The sequence below is a fragment of the Tachyglossus aculeatus genome, chromosome 24, assembly GCF_015852505.1.
Source record: "Tachyglossus aculeatus isolate mTacAcu1 chromosome 24, mTacAcu1.pri, whole genome shotgun sequence".
Classification (NCBI taxonomy): domain Eukaryota; kingdom Metazoa; phylum Chordata; class Mammalia; order Monotremata; family Tachyglossidae; genus Tachyglossus; species Tachyglossus aculeatus.
In genome coordinates, this window is record NC_052089.1 from 28,069,604 (window position 1) to 28,075,095 (window position 5,492).

A 5,492-nucleotide genomic window follows, 5' to 3' on the forward strand; every position below is an offset into this window, starting at 1 on the left:
GGGTGGTCTCTGTGTGTTGCCCACTTGCACTTCCCAAGCGCTTAGTCCAGTGCTCTGCACACAGTCAGCGCTCAATAAATACGATTGATTGGTTGGCAGGGTCGCTCCTTCATTCAAGAGGATGGATCCGCCTCTATATGTTGCCAACTTGCACTGCCCGAGCGCTTAGTCCAGTGCTCTGCACACAGTCAATGCTCAATAAATAGGATTGATTGATTGAGTGCTGACTGGGTGCGCAGCACTGGACTAAGCGCTCCGCAGGGTCATTCATTCAAGTGGATGGATTGAGCGCTGACTGGGGGCACAGCACTACGCTAAGAGCTCTGCAGGGTCGTTCCTTCATTCAAAAGGATGGATTGAGCACTGACTGGGGGCGCAGCACTGGACTAAGCGCTCTGCAGGGTCATTCATTCAAGAGGATGGACTGAGCACTGACTAGATGCGCAGCACTGGACTAAACACTCTGCAGAGTTGTTCATTCAAGAGGATGGATTGAGCGCTGACTGGGTGCGCAGCACTGGACTAAGCGCTCTGCAGGGTCATTCCTACATTCAAGAGGATGGATTGAGCGCTGACTGGGTGCACAGCACTGGGCTAAGCGCTCTGCAGGGTCATTCCTCCATTCAAGAGGATGGATTGAGCGCTGACTGGGTGCGCAGCACTGGACTAAGCGCTCTGCAGGGTCGTTCCTTCATTCAAGAGGATGGATTGAGCACTGACTGGGTGCATAGCACTGGACTAAGCGCTCTGCAGGGTCGTTCCTTCATTCAAGAGGATGGATTGAGCGCTGACTGGGTGCGCAGCACTGGACTAAGCACTCTGCAGGGTCGTTCATTCAAGTGGAAAGATTGAGCGGTGACTGGGTGCAGAGCACTGGGCTAAGCACTCTGCAGGGTCGTTCGTTCAACCGGATGGATTGAGCGCCGACTGGATGCAGAGCACTGGGATTAAGTGCTCCGCAGGGTCGCTCATTCAACCGGATGGATTGAGCACTGACTGGGTGCAGAGCACTGGACTAAGCGCTTGGGAAAGTTCATTCCTTCATTCAGTCGGATTTATCGACCGCTGACTGGGTGCAGCGGGTGGACACATCTTCCCTGCCCACAGTGAGCTTAATAATAATAATGCTGGTATTTGTTAAGCGCTTACTACGGATCTAAGCGCTGCGGGGGATACAAGGTGATCAGATTGTCCACATGGGACTCACAGTATTCATCCCCATTTGACAGATGAGGGAACTGAGGCGCAGAGAAATTAAGTGACTTGCCCAAAGTCACACAGCAGACAAGCGACTGTGAGCCTGTTATTGGGTAGGGACCATCTCTATATGTTGCTGACTTGTACTTCCCAAGCACTTAGTACAGTGCCCTGCACACAGTAAGCGCTCAATAAATACGATTGAACGAATGAAAGCGGTGGAGCCGGGATTAGAACCCAAGCCCGGGCTCTTGCCACTAAGCCATGCTGCTTCTCGACAAGACATCCCTCTCATCGGGCCCCTGCGCTCTGGACTAAGCGCTCGGGAGAGTCATTCATTCAATCGTATTTATTGAGCGCTTACTGTTGGATTAAGCGCTTTGGAAGTACAAATCGTCAACATATAAAGATGGACCCTACCCAACAACGGGCTCACAGTCTAGAAGGGGGAGAAAGACAACAAAACAAGTAGACAGGTGTCAGTACCGTCAGAATAAAGAGTCCAATGCAACAGCTGGTGGACACACCTTCCCTGCCCACGACGAGCTTACAGTCTAGAGGGGGAAAATCTAGGCAATCCACCCTACCGACTGAGGGCTTACAGGGCGCAGAGCACTGAACTAAACACTTCATTCGTTCATTGAGCGCTTACTGCATGCGGGACACGGTACTAAGCGTTTGCAAAGTACAGTTCAGTACAAAGAGAGACAATCCCTCTCTTGTCTCCCCCTTCTAGACTGTGAGCCCGCTGTTGGGTAGGGACCGTCTCTATATGTTGCCAACTTGTCCTTCCCAAGCACTTAGTCCAGTGCTCTGCACACAGTAAGCGCTCAATAAATACGATTGAATGAATCCCTGCCCACAGCGGGCTCACAGTCCAGTCCACACTCATACACATTTCCTGCTCACATCATCATCATCAATCGTATTTATTGAGCGCTTACTATGTGCAGAGCACTGTACTAAGCGCTTGGGAAGTACAAATTGGCAACAATGAGCTTACAGTCAAGAGGGGGAAGGCTAGGCCATCAAATGGATTGATTGTTTACAGGGTGCACAGCACTGGACTAAGCGCTTGGGAGAGTCCAATGCAACACAGCTGGTGGACACACCTTCCCTGCCCACCATGAGCTTACAATCCAGAGGGGGAAATCTAGGCAACCCATCATATCGATTGCAGGTGTACAGTACACAGAGCACTGACCTAAACACTTCATTCGTTCATTGAGCTTGTCAGCTGTGTGACTTTGGACAAGTCACTTAACTTCTCTGAGCCTCAGTTCCCTCATCTGTAAAATGGGGATTAAAACTGTGAGCCCCACGTGGGACAACCTAATCACCTTGTATCCCCCCAGCACTTAGAACAGTGCTTTGCACATAGTAAGCGCTTAACCAATGCCATCATCATTATTATTATTATTATTATTATTATTATTATTATTACTGCTTGCAGAGCACTGTACTAAGCACTTGGCAAGTACAATTCAGTAACAAGGGGAGACAATCACTGCCCATAATGGGCTCACAGTCCAGTCCAACACATTCGGTAGACACGTTTCCTTTCCTAGAGGGGAAAGGCTAGATAACCAACCCATCAATCGTACTGATTGTTTACAGGGTGCAGAGCACTGGACTAAGCGCTTGGAAGAGTCCAGTGCAACACAGTTGGACAACTTTCTCTGCCCACGATGAGCTTACTGTCTAGAGGGGGAAATCTAGGCAATCCATCGATTCGATTGCGGGCTTACACTACGCAGAGCACTGAACTAAACACTTCATTCATTTATTGAGCACTTACCGTGTGCAGGGCACTGTACTAAGCACTTGGAAAGTACAATTCAGTAACAAAGAGAGACAATCCCTGCCCGCAACGGGCTCACAGTCCAGTCCAACACGCTCGGTAGACACGTTTCCTGCTCAAAAAGAGCTTACAGTCTAGAGTGGGAAGGCTAGGTAACCAATCCATCAATCGTATTGATTGTTTACAGGGTGCACAACACTGAACTAAGCACTTGGGAGAGTCCAATGCAGCACAGTTGGTAGACACACAGTCCCTGCCCACCATGAGCTTACAGTCTGGAGGCAGAAATCTAGGCAGTCACTTGTACTGATTGAGCACGTACAGTATGCAGAGCACTGAACTAAGCACTTTGGAGAGTCCAATACAACAGAGTTGCTAAACTTGTTTCCTGCCCACAATGAGCTGACAGTCTAGAGCCTCTTGTCTGGTACGATAAGAGACATAGACACGCAGACAGACACGCACAAATCCCTGGAAATTGGGGTGAGGAGCCCCCAAGCCCATCTTGGAAGATGGAGAAAGGGACCATAGTTTGGGGGGTGTCAAGAGTAGGAACCCAGAAGAGGGCAGGGAAGCAAGAATATTTTAAAATATTAGACTGAAAGCCCCATGTGGGACTGGGGCTGCTTATCCTGACTCTACCCAGGTTTGGGAGTCAGAAGGCCCCGGATTCTAAGCCTGTTCTGCCACTTTTCTGCTGTGTGACCTCAAGCAAGTCACTTCACTTCTCTGGGCCTCAGTTATCTCATCTGTAAAATGGGGATTAAGACTGTAAGCCCATGATGGGACAGGGACTGTTCCCAACCTGAGTAGATTGTATCCATTTCTGCACTTAGTACAGCGTCTGGCACAGAGTAAGCACTTTATAAATACCACAAGATAAAGCAGGACGGTCTAAAAACCTGGGGAGACATCATTAATCGAGCGCTTACTACGTGCAGAATATTGAATAAGCGCTTGGGAGAGCACAGTACTACAGAGTTGGCAGTCACGTTCTCTGCCCACAAAGAGCTTCCAGTTGACAGACACTGAGTCGCTGGATTGGAAAGTCATTCATCCCGGCTCCGCCAATTGCCAGCTGTGTGACTTTGGGCAAGTCACTTCACTTCTCCGGGCCTCAGCTACCTCATCCGTAAAATGGGGATGAAGACTGTGAGCCCCCCGTGGGACAACCTGATCACCTTGTAACCTCTCCAGCGTTTAGAACAGTGCTTTGCACACAGTAAGTACTTAATAAATGCTATTATTATTATTATGCATGCAGTCAATTGTATTTACTGAGCATTTACTGTGTGCAGAGCATTGTGCTTGGGGGAGGACAATATAAAAACATAACAGACACATTCCCTGACAACAACGAGCTTACAGTCTAGAGGGGAAAGTCAGGGCTGATAGCTCCATCCTTCCTCGGGGGTGGTGGGAATCCAGGGAGAGCAAAACTGGGGGTTGAGAACACCAGGGGCCTAGTGCCTGTTAGGGAAGCACAGCAGAGCTGGCTCTTGGCGACAGGATCCTATTTGGGACGGAGAGGGAAAGGAGGCGTATTTGATGTGTGATCCAAAGGATGTTCCCAAAATAGAGCCCGGGCCTCGACCGAGCCGGGCGCGGTTGGCTGGGAGCAGTGGAGAGGGTGGGTAGCGTTTTAACCAGCCTCCTCCCAACGAATTAACGGTTGTCCTTGGACGTCTTATTCGAGTTCGCTCCGCTCGCCAAACAAAACGCCTTGGGGCTCATCTCGGGCGGAGGAAAAAAACCAACCACGGTCTTTGGTGGGAAAGCGGAGATATTGGGGTTCCATCTCTGGAGAGGGGGAAGGAAGCGGGAAGGCTGAAAAGCCTCACCTAGAGAGGGAGGGGGAGAGGAGCTAGGGCAGGCGGGGGTGGCTGTGGTCAGGGCATAAATAATTGATAATAATAATTGTGGTATTTCTTAAGCACTTACTATATGCCAGGCACTATACTAAGCCCTGGGGGGGATACGAGCAATTTGGGTTGGACACAGCTGTGGTATTATGAGATCATTGACTGTGAACCCACTGTTGGGTAGGGACCATCTCTATATGTTGCCAACTTGTACTTCCCAAGCGCTTAGTACAGTGCTCTGCACACAGTAAGTGCTCAATAAATACAATTGATGATGATGATGATGATAAATACGATTGGTTGACTGATTGAAGCAGCATGGCTCAGTGGAAAGAGCCCGGGCTTTGGAGTCAGAGGTCACGGGTTCCAATCCCAGCTCCTCCAATTGTCAGCTGTGTGACTTTGGGCAATTAACTTCTCTGTACCTCAGTTACCTCATCTGTAAAATGGGAATTAAGACTGTGAGCCCCCTGTGGGACAACCTGATCATCTTGTAACCTCCCCAGCGCTTAGAACAGTGCTTTGCACATAGTAAGTGCTTAATAAATGCCATTATTATTATTATTATTATCATCACTGACTTGACAGAAAAGTACAGATCTGAGGGTCGGGCGAGGAGAGGGGCTCACTAA